The 19130-nt window shown below is 44.7% G+C and overlaps 1 protein-coding gene across 1 annotated transcript in view; it reads left to right on the top strand.

Moving 5' to 3' along the window:
- The window catches only part of RCSD1 (RCSD domain containing 1), a 32874-nt gene that overhangs the window by 461 nt on the left and 13283 nt on the right, over positions 1 to 19130 (top strand). The window lies entirely within an intron of this gene.

Here is a 19130-nt window from a genome sequence, read left to right as displayed (position 1 = left end):
GGGAGAGTTACAGTTTAAACGGTATCCTTTTGAAAGAAGGTTTTAAAAATACAGTAGGAATGGGATCATATGAGAAGTGAACAAAACGTACAGGATGAGCAGGCTCTTTAGGACTGATTCCTACCCAGCCCATGGAACAGCAGAAGCTGTGATTTGGACCCTGAGCAGAGTTCCGCATGGATGGGGCAGTATCACTTTCATTATCATTAGAGCATTTCAGTAGAATCATGAGAAACCTGAGAACCACTGCTTTGGAGAGGTAAATGAGTAGTACACCCCCAGAGAGTTTCCTGTGCTTTTTTCTCCATACTGTATGTCCCATGCTTGAGGAGAACCAGAGCTCTGTCTCTTTGTGGGCACACAGCTTGCGGTCAGGAAGCAGGCTTCCCTGGCATTTCAGTCCAAGCCTTCTCCTGTGTAGCACCCTGAAGGCAGTTCACCTCTGCTTACCTCTTTTCCCATTCATGCAAGATAGGAAAGATGGTGCTTGCTTTGCTCATGTCAGACTGGATTCATGAGCAGTTTTTGAAGTGGCAAAAGAAAAAAAAAGTATTTTTAGGAGGGGCACAGGAGATAGGTGATTATGACATTGTGAAAACCTCAAATGACAAAAGAGGATTTGTGGTATTTCAGCTAAACACACATCTTACTAAGCACGTTAGATTGTCTTCCCAGGGAAGCATTTTTCTGTGTCAGTGCAGCCCCAGCAGCATGCCACATGCCACAAAGCCAGGGAACAGTGTGCTTGAGGCACCACTATAATTTTTCTTGAAAGCTTTCCAGTACATAGGTCAGTTCTGTTAACACTCCGGTGCTAACATCACACTCCCTGTTATTTGTGCTGTCCTGCCCCACAGGCAAGTGTTAAAGGTCAGACATGTTTGTTAGAAGAAATGTCCTCAACAAACTATCTAAACAGATTTTGGTATGGAGAAGGACCAAGCAGTGATCAAACCAACTGAGCACAGACTACATGTGGCATGACAAATGTATAGGTTTGTAAGGACTACTAGGTTTGACAGAGAGTAGATCAGTAAGTGTTAATGCTCGTTTTTTTTTTTTTTCTTTTTGGCTATATAGAAGCTGGTGATGTCTCAGAGGGAAAGGGGAGTTGAGCTCTTAATTTGTTATAACTGCTGTGCATATTAAGCAAGATATGGAGCAAAGACTGATATTTATTGTGTTGAGTACACTCTCCCACATCCCTTTTCCTCTCTATACACTCCTCAGGTGTTTTCTGTTATCTTCTTCAGAGATGTTTCAGAGTAGAAATTTCCTTTCGGGAGACACATGTGACCATACGGAAGACTTCTCTGAAGTCTTTAACCTGAGTGTCCTCTTCTTGATCCTGTTCCCTTTCCTCTATTTCCTACTCTTTCCCCATGTTACCTTGTTTTCTGATCCTCTGTAGATTGTTGCATCTGTTTCTTATTTTTAAAACATCTCAACTCCTGAGACATTTTTTAAGTAGTGTACTTGGTCTTCCCTTCCTGCTCCAAGCCTCCAAAAAGGTGGTTAGTGTCCCAAAGGTAAGAAGATATTAGACCAAAATAGATCCAAGAGTTCCCACCTGCCAGTTCTCCATTTCTTCCTAACAGCTTTTCACAGGCAGTGTGAGCAGGACCTGGAGACTCGCTACACTCTTTTGCTTTAAAACAGATGCAATGGTCCTGTGCAGCAGGAATGAAGAGTTCTGTTATTTCCCTGTTTGCTTCATCAGTGTGCTTCCCTGCAGGCTTCCCTGCAGGCATAACTGGCCTGTGCAGCAGGAATGGGAGTTCTGTTATTTCCCTGTTTGCTTCATCAGTGTGCTTCCCTGCAGGCATAACTGGCAAGCTCTTTGCTCTAGTGGGACACATTAGGATTAGCATTATGAAAAAAAGGTCAGCAGGCTGACCTAGCCAGCTGATTTCCGTCACGTCTCTGGCAGGAAGACCCTATTTTTGAAAACCCCACAGAAGCAAGATATTTGGGATCACTTTCTCAGAGAGGGTAGCGTGGTGTTGATGTTTGTTAGGGCCAGTACCTACAGTCTTAGGCATTCTGCTTTCAGGAACGTGATAGCAGAAATTGAAAACATTGAAAGCATTGAAACATTGAAAGCAGTAACTGTAACCATTTAAGATCCCAAAGAGGAAGTAAGTGGCAACAAAACCCCATTCTTGCAGTTCACGTAATTTTGTGAGTCTGCAGATCTTCATGGGTTGTTTTTTTGGTGTGTTTTTTTGTTTGTTTTTTTTTTTTTTTGTGAAGACCCAGCGTCTTGATGCAAGATAGATTTGAGAATCAGTTTTCTTTCCAGTGTTATGACTGATGAAAGGAACTTGAAATCATTAAGTTCTGTCTGTTCAGGACAGAGGAGTTTGTATAAAAAGTGTGTAAAGCTGGCACTGATGAAAGCTAAGCCACTTGCAAAAAGGCAGCCAACAAACATTCTTTGCGTTTGCAGTACCAAATGGATCAGAAATGAATGTATCAGTTTGTTTACGTCTTCAGATTTGGTCCAATCTGTCTAGTTCCCATAGCGGTATCAAACCTTGCTGCAGATGTTGTGAGTTAAGGCATCCACTGAAATTGCCTGTGGCTTTCTGAAGCCCATATCCAACAGTGGTCATGCCATTCATCTTCCCAGCCTCTCTGTAGGAGCTTGGAAGTATGGAGACATTTGAACTTCACTCACACAGCAAATGGAAGCAATCCAAGACTGGTCTTTGGTGGCTCCCTATGGTGTGATGGGTTGCCTAAGCTGCAAAGGTGCAACAACCAGGTTTACTTTCGGAAGGCTTCCATATTCTCTGTGTCTACCAATAGATTCTTTCTGTGACATCTCCATTCCATGTCTCTTTTCTGCAGCTAGGTCCTGCTAGATCTTCATTTTGCCAGTTGCTGTATCAGCTCAGGAGAAGGAAAGCTTTTCTAGGGCTGACAGCAGTTCTCTGCTCACCTCACCACTTCTCTTCTGGACAACCTACTGGACATGTCTCTAAGACCTGTCCTCTCCCTACACCACAGTCTTCTCATGTGGGACATCTGGGGAGTGATGGGGCCACTGCTCTTTTCAGTAATAGCCTCTCTTGTGTCAAGTGAGGATACCACAAAGAGGCCCTGGGTCCTGCCCCACTCCTCCAGTGAACATCAGAGTCCTCTGTTCCCTGTATCAGTAGGAGGCCGCAGAAATCTCCAGGGGTTTCTACACATCTCTCCCTTCAACAGGCGAGGTCAGAAGCCATTTCCCCCGTTGTACTGTGGTCAGCCAGACATCACAACTGAGCACATTTCCAGGTCTAGGATTTGCATTGCTGCATCCTTCCAGGAGCCATGGGGAATGGTGACCTCACCCAAACTACAGGGCATCTTTCTTTCAGCATAGGTACTTACAATGTCCCTTGGAAAACTGCACTAAGGATACGTGACCTGTCACACAAGAGGATTGAAGTGGACAGGACAGAGGAACGAGTACTTGGTACTGTGCAGTCCAGGAGGCTGAAATCTGTAACCATAATGGTCCTCAGAGCAGCAGGACAGTAAACCACAGAGGTGAGCTCAGCTGAACGAGGTCTCTGCCCACCCTTGCAGCTCCAGAGCCAAGATAAAGTACAGGCGTTATGCCATGGTTAGCCCTGCCAGAAAACAATTTCCCTTTCTCAGGGAGCTCTGCTGCTTGGCTTTCATTCCAAAAGTTAAAACATTCCTTTTCTGCTCTTTTTTTTTTCTTTTTGCTTAACAAAGCATTTTAACCTTGTTAACCATAAAACACTTGTTTTCATGGTTTCCTTCCAAACTCATCAAAATGACATTTGTGCAGAGTGTCTGTGTAGATAAAGGGACGAGTATGTAACTATACTAGGAGAGGTACCATATGACCCCATTTTACTCCTCAGGTCTGGGCAGGTTTAGGACCTAACTGACAGTAGTAGCATGTCTCCAGAAGAAGATCCTGGAAAGGATCAGGTTTGTGAGACTTCCACATCCCAATAACCGGATGAGGCCTCCCTCTTGAAGGACAGAAAGGAACAAAACCAAGCCCCATGGGCTGTGCTGTGACCCTTTCTTGTACCTAGTGCAAGGTGGTTTGAAGAATTAAAGCTTCTCCTGCATCACTAGAGAGGGATGAATCTTCTGAACTTCTCCTCTCCCTCACTCTCCTAAAACACCAAACCTACAGCCTGAGTCTGGGATTTGTACCCAGCAGCCAGAGAACCTGTTTAGAGGACCTGTCTATTTTACTGGTGAAGCCTTCTTGCTGCCTGTAGGTGCTGTAATACTGCAGAGACACAACTTGTCTTGGTGACTTACAGAATTATACACCTTTAGCAGTTTGCAGCATGGCATATGTAAGGATGAATTTGGTCTAGAGAAAGGAGATGTACTGTGTAAGGAGAATCTGTTATTACACACTCACTGCACAGTTGTGTCACACTGAGTTATTGTCAGAGGCATAGGGCACTTCACTCTTACAGAGTCTCACATATGCACAGATTTAAGTCGCACTTCATCTAAGCCACAATGTATCCAGCTGTGAGTCTTATGCCAGAAACACTTTTACATTAACATCAAGGCTGAGACATATCTTTATGGTATCTTATCACCGGTATATGGGTCCTGCTAATGCACTGACAAGGATGAAGCTAATCTACCGCATTAGTGCCAAATGAAGCTTTCACTTGTTAGAAAGAAAAAAAAGACATCAGATCAAATTTTAGTCAGATATGAGCACATCACTTGCTAAAGGTGTTTCTGGAAGTCTTCTCCAAGCATAGACCCAGACTTCACTTGCCAGACTGGCAGGTGGTATAAATGCATTCTCTATTTCTTTTGTTCTTCAGCATCAAGGTTTGGTTTTTTTTTTTAAAGAACCCTAAACCCACACAGCAGGGCATTAAACTGGTTTTTGCATACAAGTGTCCTAGTGCAAATAAACCTGTTTACCCTTTGTAACAAGATGCACACAGTGTTTTGGTCAGTGTGGATGACTAGCAGCCAATCTGCAAAGGATATTGATTTACCACTACCAGATTCAACAAAGCCACTGTTCATCTCAGACTTCTCAAATGCATATTCTCAGCATGATTGGACCACAGCTCAGGTTGTGCTTTTGTACAAGCTGGTAGCTATGGCATGGAGTGATACTTCACAAAATAGAATACATTTTTCTCATGCTCCATCACTGAACCAAGCTACATGCTGCCTCTAAAGGCAAGAAATTTATTGCTTACATAGACCACAGCATCAACATGTGCAGTTTGGGAGCTTGGGTACCTAAAAGATGGAGATGCAAAAATGCAAACGAGAGGGAAAGCTGACTCAGAAGAATGGAGTTAACAAGTCAGTGTGGCTTTGGGGTGAGACAGAGGACAGTAGTCTAAAACTTTTAACACAGAGGAAACAGAATTAGTGCATTGCAAAAGCAGCATGTCTGGGAATAATGGGATCAAATTAAAGGGAAGATGCATATCTCACTGCATAGCAGGAAGGATTTCTGGCAGTGAGGTCTGGCAGGGACTGGAATAGTATAGTGGAAACCACATATAATGGAAATCTCTTTCCCACGAGATGTTAAAAAGTAGGCTGGACAGAGCATGAAAAAGATAATGGCAGGAGTAATCTGTTGCATTCAAGTGTTAGTACTGATAGGGCCACCAGAGGGGCAAGACCATACTTTTTCTGCAGTTCTTCCATGTGTGGGGCTGCTAGCAGAAACTAGTGGCTATTCAGCATCAGGTCCCAAAAGCATTTATGATTCCTTCCTGCTATGATATGTTGTTCGAGCCCCTCAGATTTTTGCCTCTGGGAAGCTTAGATCAAAATAAACTGGCATCACATCTGCAAGAGTCTGGGAACTGTTCTTTTATTGCCTGTGTGAAACACAAAACCAATTTTGTGTGTGTGTGTTCTTCCAGTTTTAAGAATGGGATTCTTTATCCTTTAAAACTTTGTACTGCAACAGCAGTCATGGGTTATTCAAGTCAATCATCTTGAAATATCTTTCTGTTGAGTGCCATGTTCCTCTCATGTAAGTCCAGATGAAACAGGTCCTGTTTTCATATACACACACTTGAGCTTGTGTGCCAGGTTTCTGAGGAATTTCACCCCTTGGGCCCTGCAGCAAGCATGTATTTAACTTGTGAAACGTGCATAGTATAATTTGGCTTCCCACTTAGTCTTTACAAAGTGCACAGAGTTGTCAATGCTGTCCCTCCATGAAAATCCAGTGTGTTCATTCCCAGATTCAAGGTATTCATTCCCAGTTAAGAGACTTGTCCATGTGGACAAGTACAGGCATGCACACTGGTTCTCTAGGCAGCAGGTGTCTGTAAGAGGACAGAGTGGAATAAAAGGGATGGATTGCTGAATGCACTGCAGCATGAGGTGACAGGAGACATAAAGGTAACAAGTTTGACAAGTCACCCATACAAAAAGGAGACAGTCCACACATTCTCTTTCATCAATGCAAAGTTGTCTTTTCCTCTCATACCAGGACTCATGTAATACCAAGTCCTGCTCTGTACAGGTCAAGAAGCCTTTGCCTGCCGCCACCCGGGAGTTTCTTCTCATCCCCTCTTCTTCTCCTTTGCACTATGCACAGGACTCATGTTCTTTGACTCTGCCCTCTCATCCCAATCTCCTGCCCTTGGCACCGGTATCTCGTACTATTCCAGTTCTGACCGCAGGCGCCTAGTGTGGGTGACCCACCACCTATGGTCTCCATGACAGGCCTTGCTCAGGAATATGATGCTCAAGGTCCAGTCTCACAGAGTCTATCCCCTGCAGCAACTTCACACTCTGATCCAGCAAACTGAAGCCTGCATCATCTACAGCAGCTCTTCAGTGCCCCTTTGCAGTGGGCACTGGTTTAGTCTGTATATTCTCAATGGTGAAAGCTGGAAGCCTTTTCGTTTTGTAGCCCATGGGAAAGAAAAGCTGCTAAGTAATGAAACCTTCATACTTTATTTCTTCTGCCTCGCTCTGCAACTCAAAAATTGCTGTATCATTTGTTGTAATTCTTCTTCTCAACACCTTTCATTTTAAGGTCTATGAATTCAGTGACATTCTGAACAGAACTTCCTAGGGCTGATTTGCTCACTGAGCAAGTGAGATGCAGACACTGAGCCCGTGCTTCCTGGACACCTGGTTCCGGTAGCCCAGCTTTGATCTGGAGAAACTGTGCCTGAGGTTGGAGGAACTTAGTCCCCCTTCTTGCCACAGAAAGAACTTGTAAACAAGTTTCAGTCAGCCATCAGGAAAAAGAAATAGAGCATTAAACTAGGCAGGGTATTCCAAAGCTCTTACAAACATTGGGGTTCTCTTCTACAGGGTTTTTGGGAGAATTTCACAAACAGGTTTGTTCAGAAACAGGGATAATTATCTTTCTCAGATCACAGAAAAAAGAAAACTAGAGCCCTCAGATGGAGCCAAAGGGAGGGCAGCTGCTGAGAAAGCAGCTTTGCAGACCAGGATCCTTAGTGCTGCGGGGCTGTTGAGCCTTCCAGGGCCCAGCTAAAAAGAACTCTGTGGATACAGCTTAGCATTCACACCTCAAGCTGGCTGCTAGCTGAGTGTTTACTATCACTTTCCTCTAATTATCTGATTTCCAGGAATTTATCTAATTTCCAGGAATTAGACTAAATTCCTGGCTCAGATAAATATGAACCTCATTCTCCAACCTGCTGGTATCCAGCGTAGACCTAATTTAATAGCAATGTGTTATCAAAGATAGCACAGTCCTGACAAGTCCTGGAAGTTGCAGCAGTTAGGATCTCTGTGAAGGCTCATCTACCCTTCTGATTTTCTATTTCCAGCATGATAAATTAAGAGAAGTTGAATCCCTGTGCTGCTACGAGACTGTCTCTAGTGTTGAGCTTAAATGGAGAGGTTATCACAATCTACTTACAGTATTTATCAGAAGTGTTTTGAATTGTCCCTACTTCTCACATTCTCTGTGTCCCTTCTTTGACAGATCCATGACTTCAGTTTCTAATTTGACCTTCTGAATAGCTTCAGATTAGATAATTAACACATACTGCGTATGCACCTGCTTAAAGTTCATCCTCTTTAACCACTCAGTCAGTCCAAGAGTGGTCCCTTCTTCATCCCGCCTGAAGCATCTTGTGTTTGAGCCTCCTCCTGCTGAAGTTCATCTTACTTCCAACCTCTGCTAAAACCAGGGCTCCTTCCCTCACCCCACATGAGGGAAGTAAGGGAGAAGCTAAACTGAATAGGAGTTGAAAGTTGATTCATCACGCTGCCACCTTTCCTGCTAAGGGGCTATTTCATTCACTCAACCCGTTTCCTTCAGAGCAGCTACCCAAGTGGCTCCATGTGTGCAGGTAAGACAGGGTGCAGCCTCACATTGTGTCTACAGCTAAAGGGCTTTGCAAGTCACTTAAAGCAACACTATGATTCAGATGGTTTAAAATAATGATGTTCTGCAGGACACAATCAACAGGAAGCTGCTTATCTCAAAGGTCTATATCAGATGATAACCACGGTTCATGCATTTTATTCCCCACTGAAAGAATCCACACATGTGCCCAGCCTTCCTGGCCATCTCTCTCCCCTGTGCCTTTGTTGGGGACATGAGATCAGGTGCACTTGCCCCACAGACTGCACTATTTCCCCTCTCTATGTGGGCAGCCTGGGACGTTGTCAGCTGTTCCTTCATTAGCTCACCTCTCATCCTTCTAGAGCAGCAAGAGCTCCTAAGAACGAGGCCTGGAAGTACATACAGAGAGGCACTGATTAATCTGGGGAAACTTGACAGGCTGTGTATAGTTCCCAGACCATTAAGAAAAACAGATGTCTGAGAGGGAAACATCAGGAAGCTGAGAAGGATCCTGGGGAAAACTCTGGCCAGGAACAGAGCTCTGAAAAACCAGCTGGTGCAAACTGTGCACTAGGAAAGCAGCTATGTCTTATGGTGGCCCCACTGCTCTTCTCCATTATCTATTATTCTCTATTATCTCACCCCTCCACCCATGGAGGCATTTGCTAGTAGTGTGAGTATCTCAAGGACAAATCTCAGATACTGGATATATAAGCTGTGTAAGACGCTTGGGAAGAAAGACACTCCAGTGCAGCCAGACCGCCATCCTTGTAACAGCTGCAGTCAGCTGTAGATTAGGACATCAGCATCACTCTATCAAGGTACACATCAGGCCTTGGCTCCGAAGGAGCTATTCCACATCTGGTGTGTCTGTGGATTCCTAAAACAGCACAACCTCATCAACTTACCTATTCAATGGATAATTTCTGAGAAATAACCCCTTTCTTTTCCCCACATGCCTTTCACATCAATTATCTGTAATTTAGATATCTGCAGTAGCTCATATCTGGTTGTATCAACCAAGTTTTCATACACCATTGTTGCTAGAGGGCTCCAATCACTTGGAGAGAAGGACCATAGGTCCTGACTGACGCACCAGAAAAGCCAGAGGTCTTCCTGAACTAAGTTAAAAGCTGTGTAGGTGTTAATCTAATTTAATTTTGGAGAAATGAAGAGTGGTGCTGCTTGAAAGAGAGTGGGGGTCTTTAGTTATTTAGTAATGGTGCATTGGCTCTCAGATGACACTGAAATCCTGCTGCCACTGAAATGCCCACTGGCCTCCTTCATTGTGATCTTCTTTGAGAGAAGAACCAAGGGCTGTATTTAACAGGGCATTTCAGAGTAAGGAACCTTGTTTTCAGCATCCCAAGCCAAATTTTCACAATCAGGAAATCTGCTGCAGAATTGTAGCTCACCAGCAGCACTCATGTTTTAGAGGCACAAAGTATTTCCCCAAAACCCCTTAGAGGTATTGTAAACTTGAAGGAAAAAGACTGCAGATGTGTCACTGGTGTTCACCTGGAGCAAGGAAAGAGCTCTGCAAGATCAGCATTGTTCTTTTAAGGTCAAATGCTCATCATAATGAGCAGAAAAGAAAAAAGTTGTTTGTTTTGTTTTTTTTTTAACTGTTCCAGGCAAATACAGCCAGTAGTTTTTAAACTGGACATGTTAACTCTAAGAAAATAGGATGACTCTGAGTTCCCAGGACTTCATAAAGGGAGGAGATGCATTAATATAGTCTTCAAGTATAGTCAAACTTAGTAATTGCAGAACATTTTTTAAACTAGTCACATCTTTGTATCTCAGTGCTTAAGGTTATTGATGGCTTAGCTCCAGTTTGCAGTGTACGGGGTACCACTGGTGTCCTGGGTTCAGCAGTAGCAGTCATTTTTCCCCTTCTTGGTAGCTGGTGCAGTGCAGTGTTTTGACTTTCAGCTCGGGAACAGAGCTGATAACAAGGATGTTTTGGTTTGGCCAAGGACTTTGTGAGCCTCATGCTCTGCCAGGGAGGAGGGGAAGCGAGGAGGAAGCAGAGACAGGACACCTGACCCAAACTGACCAAAGAGGTATTCCATACCACAGCACGTCATGCCCAAGACGTAACTGGGAGTTAGCTGGAAGGGCTGGGAGACTGCAGGGTTGGAGGAGGTATCGGTCAGAGCTTGGTCGGGCTGGGGGGGGCGAGTTATTGGTCGGCTGGTGGTGAGATGATGTATTCTCTTCCCTTGTTATTTCCTTTATCATTATTATCATTGGTGGTAGTAGTAGTGATTTGTGTTATACCTTAGTTACTAAACTGTTCTTATCTCAACCCGTGGGAGTTGCATTCTTTTCGATTCTCCTCTCCGTCCCTCCGAGAGCAGGGGGAGGGCAAGAAAAGGGGGGGAAGTGAGCGAACGAATTACCTGACTGGGTTTAAACCACGACAACTGGGTAGTAGTTGGACGATTTGAAATACTTTGCCACCTACAGTAGCCACACAGAAAAATCAGCCTTTGATTCTTTCTGTAGTTTTCTTTTTTTTCTTGAAGCTCTAGCATTCTGTGATTCTGTGATCTTAGCCTTCTCTAAAAAGACATGTCTTGCCCTCATCACAGCAAAGTCCTGAATGGAGACACTAGTGCACACCAGAGTCTCAGAAGGGAGAGCCACATGTGGTATGGCTGGGCTTAAAACCCAGAACGAATGAGGTTTTGAAGTTGCACTGTTTCAGGTGGCAGGAAAACCCCTCTTGCAAGGAGCTGCTCCAGAGACAGGCTGCCACACTGCTTGTGTGGGCACAGCCTCTGTGCTTTCATTGTTTCTGCACTTGTGTGGCTGGGTATGATCACATCAAGCCAGATATCAACTTTATCCACAATCTTTTTCCTGTTGCCTGCAAATTATTTCCATGTTGACTGCTTGGCCTGTGAGCAAGGAGCTGTGTTTGGCTGGTAATGAGGCAATTACACACCCATGGCCCTTTTACAGGAAAGGCCAAGGCCATTTCTCCTTGAATAGATCGGGCTCCTTAATGAGCCTTATCTCTTTTCCCTGCTCTCTCAGCCTCTCTGCCTTGGGTGTAGGCAACTGGCCTCGATTTTTGCCTCTCCACCTAGCCCTTCTACTCTTTCACCTTTACTGTTTGCAAACAAATGTTGCCATGTAGCTTAAAAATCTAGTAATATTGATTATCATAATCTCTTTTTACTGTATGTCATACATCTTCCTCCCTCTGTAGCCTCATGTCTCACTGGTATTAGCAGTCTTTTATTTCACCTTTTTACCTCTTACCCCAGCCTTGTATCTTCTCACTGCAACAGGAGTCACCTCATCATTCGAGTACCTTCTGGGCCTTCCTTCTTGAATATTCTGTCTTCTGACACTAAATCTCATTTCAGTTGTTCTATTCTTATTGCTTTCAACATCTTTCAACTTCTCCTTCCTCTCATGTTGTTGACTTAGTCTAGGGAAACTGTAGGCTGACTGCTTAGCCTACACAGGTTACTGAGACTCAGGCAATTGTTAGGGTACAACCCTGTAACTGCAGGCAGGAAGGATAAGCTGAACAAACAGGGAATGCATGTGACTGAGATGTGAAATCTGTTGTCTCACTAGCAAAGTGTCTTTAAGACACCCTTATAATCATGCTGGATAATATCAAAGTTTTAAAAATCTTCAGACACCAAACTGGAATTCCATCAAAAACAGTTCACTGAGAAGGAATCAGTCCTTTGTGGGTGCTGGACTTTGTTAGGGCTTGCTTAGGATGAGTTTTGTGGCAACAGGTCATCTCAGTTAAGTGCCTGAAATACCCTGTACCACACAAAATCCAGATAGCTACTACTTCTCACAGAGGTGCAATGCAGATATCTGGTGTTTGTGCATGTTCATGCAGAGCCGTGACTGGGCTGATGAATCCCTTTGATGTGAGCACAGCACCAAAAGAATGCATCCAGTTTGATGCCACCATAAGAAGTTGTGACTGTGGGGCCCATATCCCTTACTACAGGTTTCCTTGGGCTGCTCAGCATTGCAGTGTAGCTATCCTCAGACACTTCTGTTGTGGAGAACCAGTGTGCCATGGAAGACCGAGTGTCAATATGAAGCTTGTGAAACCCTGGACTAAAATTCTGTCCTGAATGTTGAGGGCAAGTTACAGATCAGCTACAGGACTGATGCAGAAATTAAACACTGCAGTCACATCTTCAGCCTGGAAACAATCCTTGCAACCATTGCTTGACTCTGCTGATCACTTCACTAGGCATCTGCCTACTTGACACTAAAATTCAACCAGTGCCATCCTGCTTCTGCAAAAGACTGGGATAGTCCCAGCTGATCTGGCCATGGGTGGGCTGCTGCCCAGACCAAGCTGGCATTAGAAACTAGGTATTTCCCTGTTACATTCCCCTTGTACCACAACCTCATCTCTCCACTCTTCAGCACAATGAACACAAGCAAATAGGATCAGGCATCTTACAGCAAAGGAAACTATGACACCTGTGTGTTTGTTGCTGGAGGTCTCTGCAATCACCTCAGTCGAGGACTCCTGAAACACTATACATGCACATAAAATAATTGATTTACATTTGAAATGGTCTGCCACCTCCTTCCCTGAGCAGCAGGTCATGGCTGAACAGCCAGATGCCTTCCTGCACAGTGCACAGCAGAACCAAGAGCTGCTCACGTCTCCATAGGGTAGGGCTGAGATTACATATGTGCTGCCCCTGCCAAGGCACACTGCGCAGCAGAGCCAGGTGCTGCAGCTCCCTGCCTGTTTTGGTAATGACTGTATTCGATCAAACCATTCTTGGCAGACTTTGACAGACATGATAAGACACTTGCTCAGGAAGCAGATGGTCTGGGCCCCGTTCTGTTTGCAGGGGGTGTGGGCTTCAAACCCTTTGGTCTGTCTGAAAGAGGTAATTTTTAATCTGGTGCTTAGGGCACGGCCTGTTAAAGCCACGCCAACATGCAGCAAGGGTTTCAAGATTCCCTGGGGCAGAGGGAAACTCTGCCTGGTGATCTGAGTGCTCTCCTGACACATAAAACCCTGACTTACCCCTGGGCCGATTCTGTGGTGTATGCAGCAGCGGCTACACATGCATGAAAGCCCATACACTGCCCTCTCAGCAGAGGCTCCTAACCATGAAGGTTTGAGGTAATGCTGCTGTAATGAATTGGCCTGTGAGGTGCTGGGAACGTACAGGCACTAGGCAATTGCCAACTATTGTCGTTACTAAAAGGAAGATTCAGGATCTAACTTGTACTTTTCACAGTGATATTTGCTGAGTTTGCTAACCTTATCAGACAGTGCTTAGCAAGTACAGGTCAGGCTCTCTAGAGAGCTACAAACCATGGCACGACGAGAAGAAAAACTTGCCATAAATCCAGCCTTCAAAGTTTTCAACACCAGCCAAAGGCTAGCATGAGGTGGCTGGCATACCCTTCCTATATAAGGGCCTTTCCAGCCTGGACTGTTGGTTAGGACATCTTACTAACAAATTCCACAGAGGCAAACAGGAGACTGCTTCCTCCACTTTGGGCCCAGCAGCAACTGTCCCACCTCATCAGGTTAAACCGAGACTTCATGAAGCTACTCTGCTGAGAAGAGATGCCTTCTGGGAGATGTGGAGAAAGGTGGCATTGGTACTGACTGTCTTTCATGAAAAACAATACTACATAACAGTAGCATTGCACCCATTTTATTAGCAGAAATGCGTCAATAGCAAAGGGAGGGACATCTCCAAGGGGAGATTAAAATAACGATTACCTCATTCAATTTCATTGTAGTCATTCTCTGAAACAGAAAGTAGGTAGTGTATTCTGCAGATGTTTCTATAATTCTGTTGTGAAGGACACAGCTCCTCACCTGCATGTCTGCTGCTCTCTGCTGCCTGGCACTGAGTGAGGCAGCGGAGACACTTGCAATGCTCTTGAACCACACCACCTAACTCCAGCCACCATCCAGTGGTCCCTGTTGCTCAGCACTATTAGGGTAGGCTTTTACTTGTGATAACCATTTGCTGTTATGTTCAGGAGCTCTAGGCAGTCCTGAGGTTGCTTGGAGGGACCCTGAGCAAGCTTCTGATCCAAACAGGCAGCAACTTTTCTTTGAGAAAAGCCTTGCTCCAGCCACTGTGCTAATTGTCCAGGCCCTTTTACATATAGACATGGGTAGCTTGATCCACTGAAAGAAGAAAAACCAGCCAGAGTTTCCCCTCTACTTTCAGCAAGCAAGGCAGGGAGTACATGAACCATTTTTTTTACAGTATAGGGGACAAGTTGAACATAGTGTGCCTTCCTTTGAAAAGCATTTGTCCCTTTACTAGTTTCTGGCTACATGGTATCTCCCACCTCCACCAATTCCCAAATCTTTCTTTTATGAGCCTTTAAATTTGGCAGATCTGAGTCTGTAGTTTTGAAATCACTGCACTGTATTTGCTGACTTATGGATGAAAGCCGCTCATTGCTGCTGAGCTGGAATATCCTCACATTTCCCTTTGCACAGTGCTTGACCCTGACTGCCAAGGTGGCAGTGGTTCATGAGGGACCTCTCAGAAGGAGAAAATCAAGACCAGACCACCGAAAGCCTTGAGAAAAATGTTTCCCTAAAGCAAACTCTTTCCAGAGTTGCTTTCCAGATAAACGTTTTGTATTTTTACATACTTCATGTAAAGTAGAATTTTCCTGTCCTTTCTCCTAAAAACAAACAAGCAACCCTCCTTTCAAGTCCACATTGCTCGTACTATTCTGTCCTGTGTTATAGTCAGAGCTCCTTTCTCTTCATCCCCCTCATAGCTATGCAATAGCCTTGCAGCTGAGTTCAGACACAGACTCATCCTATGTTTGTTCATCTGTGTAGGGATCAGTGTTGACCTGGGTACCACTCTGTGGAGGGATGTTGCACTTCTCGGAGTTGGTCTTGTGGCTAACTTATTCCAAGACTTCAAGAGACATGCCAGCAGTGGTTTACACTCAGGCAAAAAGCTCACTCTCCTACAAAAATGTTAGAAAGAGTCTAAGAGGAGACTTGACATCTGTTCCTGCAACATGCATTTTGGTACTTCTAGTCAAATTATTTTTAGGGCTGCTGTGACAGCTCCTGTTTTCACTAAGATTAGAACTGAAGAAAGATGCTAGAGATGGCTGGGCTCTAACAGCACTGACTGCCTTGAAGGTAGCATGTGTCATCAGAAGTCCTTACCTCCTCCTGCCTGTCTTCATAACTTTCCTTGTCTGAAGGAAACCAGCTATGTAGAGACACGTACAGATGAGATGTATGCCTGAGTTAGAGGAATCTTAAGCTCATCTCTGGGACCCAGGAGCTCAGACTGGTCCCAGACCTAATCTGAGATTCCACTCTTTCCACAGAGTGTTTAGAAATCTGAAATATATTCACAATATATTCCCACAGGCTGCAGGTTGCTTTCCCTGGAGCTGCAAGATTGAAGATTGAATCTGTTGCATGTGATATCAGCCACTCTGCACTGGCAGATTGTATGTCCTGATTTCAGACCCAGAATTCTCTTTGAATCTTTGAAATGGAAATCTTACTTTCTTTGCGTCTTTCTGTTGTGTTTCACTCCTATGTTCTGGCACGGGGGGGATCGATGGCAGTTAGAGGCTGATATTCCTCTTCACCCAGACATCTGATGACATCTCAGAGGAAAAGGATGAGAACTCTGCACACTGCCATTACTAAAGACCACAAAATTCTCATCTGGGATGAGAAATGGAGGAGACAGAGAGAAGTAGAAAAATATTGTTTCTTTTCTAGCATTTACGATACACCTGAAAGATCTGCAAGGTATCCTGGTCTTGTCCTCTCCTGGCAAGTAACTGTGATACACAAAGTTTGCAGATCTAGCCCCACCAGAGGAAGGTCCACAAGTGTCTCACACAGTAGCTCTTGCTCTTGCGGAGCACAGCACAGTAATTATCACTCCTGCTCTATCACAAGCAGTAGGAAATGCAGGTAGGAGTCTTGGCTTTGCATCCCAGGGTGTGGTCGGCTACGCTGACACAATGATGGACAGGACTGGCTATAAGTATCACAGAACCACAGCTGCTGCCACTTCTAGCTGGGGCTTCTGCTGATAATTAAAATTTACCACAACCAGACAAGAAGCAGCTTCATTGCCAGATAAGATGCCAAGTGAAAAAATAAACCACATAAATCCCTCCTGAAACAGAGAGTTAGAAGGCCTCCAGTGAGAATGATTTGTGAGGGTAAGAAGGGTAAAGAGAGAGAGATGAGAAGAAGGATGCTTCACTGGGATGGAGAGAAGACTCAGTGTGACAAGAAAAGGTCTGTTTACTCAGGGCTGACATCCTGGGATGTGTTGCTTCTGACATCTTGGGATGTGTTGCTTCTTCAGCCAGGGGACCAGCGTGCTGCTGAGCTCCATTTGGAACAAGCATTGTGAGATTCCTGTCTAGGGAATTAAACGAATGGGCCGAGGCCAGATTTTTTTTGTGAGCCCACATGCTTCCTGGACAGTCTGTGCACAACCTGCATTGATGGGTGGGTGACAAGGAGAATGAGAAGGCTCAGACTGTGGTAGCAGCCTCTCCTGGGTTTTGCTGCCCAGATTCTCATGCTGGGATTCAGGTATTTTCTCACCCTCTTTGCCTCTCAGTTTGCTCCTTTGAGGGAGTTTATTTTAAACCTACCCTGATAACTTACTTCTCCTTTCCCAGTCCAAACAATGTTCCCTTTTCAGCATCATCCTGATGCTATTGATGTACTCACATAGACACAGATAAACTAATCGGCTCAGGTTATGTTGTCTGGAAGGTGCAAACTGAGATTCATCTAAATGGCAAATGCAGAGAGATGGCTTTGAGTGAAACTGAAAACTACAGATTAGAGAGAATTTTCTATTAGTAACTTGGGTCCAATCCTATTAAAAACTATTCTTGAGCTTTTTTTTCAGTTCATTTGAAGAAGAGTTGCTTATGAGCTGCCCATCTAATCTTTTATGAAATGTGAGAGCCAAAATAACTAGTGCCTGTAAGGAGAGGTTGAAAATGAAAATTCAGTTACCTATTTCCTTCCATTGAACAATGACAAAAAAAGTGGCAGATTTGCCCAGGTGAACCTAAACTTGTCCTTTCTGCTTTAAGGTTAAGACCCACACCTAGGGATCCACTCCAGATTTTTTTAGATTATCTTCTTTGAACAATAAATGAACCTAGGGGTAGGAAAACATAGTTTGGTGGATTGGCCTCTTTGGACACTTGCCTTTAGAACAGGTACTAAAGATACTCCTAACTGAAAGATTTTATTACTTCAGTACATGCAGACACATTCATATTATCTTTAGCATTATTGAATGTTATTGTGGCCTTAAAAAAAGTAAGGCTGGTCTGACATGCATGTGTGCTTGGCTGGTAATGAGATGCATTCATGATGTATTCTCCAGAGCATAAGATCATGTCCTTTCCAGACAGACCAGAACTACACCATAGATCACACATCACATGAATATTCGGTAGCCTTTTGCCTCCAGCTGTCCTCAATGGTTAAATAAAACAGATGGGGCAGGGAGAAAGGATTAGCTCTTGCTTGTGGGAATGGTTACCTCAAATCCGTGGGGCAGTATGGGAGGAGCTAGTACTGTCATCACTTCTCTCATGCTTGTTCTGCAAGACAGACATCTCCAGTTCATCAAACCCCATCTCTGCAGGGAAGACTTTTCAGGAGAGAAGCTGCAGACCTCATGGCAGGGGAAGGAGACATTCACCCCACTCCTGCCCCTGGGGGGTCCTGAAAGGAGGCACATTCACTGCTAGAGCTTAATGCTTCATTCCCAAAATGCTGCTTTCTGTGTCAGAAACAGGTACTTGAGAAGTTTGAGACTGGCTTTTTTCAGCCACAGTGATTGCTGAAAAACAGGCACCTCTGTCAGATTAAGGCTGTATTTCTCCCTACGTGAGCTGAGTTACGCCAGTGTATATGGTATAAGCTTTCCTGTGCAGATAAGGCTTATGACTGTCTGACTCCTCAAATCCTGTATCTGCCTTACTGAAAAATGAGAAAGGTAGGCGTTGTGCCTGGGAAGGCTTTGCACAGGCAGTATGTCCTTTGCTTTCATAGGGCTGAGCAAGGCAGGGAAGAGGGGGGAAGTGTTCAAGGCCAGGCTGGATAGGGCTCTGATCTAGTGGAAGGTGTCTCTGCCCGTGGAAAAGGGCTGGAACTAGATGAGCTTTAAGGTCCATTCCAACCCAAACCATTCTATGATTCTATGACTCTAGTTTGACTCTAGTATGATTCTAGTTTCCTCCCTGCAGATTCATCCCTCATCCCTTCCTTACCTGAGGGGGTCCTCCAGGCTTTGCCTTTGCCATGCAGTGGGGCAAACCTGCTCCCCAGCCACACATGTGGCTGCCACTCTTCGACGTGGGGCTTCTGGAGATCTCTGACACAGTATCTGTGGGTCTTTTGTGGGTGTGTAACAGAAACTTATTCCGATTCACTCAGCTGCCAGTGTGGCAAGGTGCTCAGTTGTGTCTCAGGCAGGAGGCAACAGACTGCAGGGTGAAATACCAGTGCCACAGGCCAAAATAACCTTTACCAGCAGGCGTGCAAATATATGATTTTTCTGCTGTTCTCAGCCCTCTGGACAGGAGGATATATCAGGATGCAGTTTCCTCAGGCTCTGTCTGAGGTGGTTAAAGGGAAGTCCTCCCCCTGAACTGCAGGCTGATGCTGCCAAACTTACATCCCCTCCTGCTATGGCAGTGTAAGTGCTTGTCAGGCGTGCTGTGAACTCAATTGCTGAAATGATCTGAGTTAAAAATAACCTTGTAAAGACTTAAGGGA

This window comes from Pezoporus occidentalis, unplaced genomic scaffold (genome assembly GCF_034315485.1).
Source record: "Pezoporus occidentalis ecotype Australia unplaced genomic scaffold, CSIRO_AGI_Poc_V1 ctg177, whole genome shotgun sequence".
Lineage (NCBI taxonomy): Eukaryota > Metazoa > Chordata > Aves > Psittaciformes > Psittacidae > Pezoporus > Pezoporus occidentalis.
This window is presented reverse-complemented; position numbering and strand designations above follow the sequence as displayed.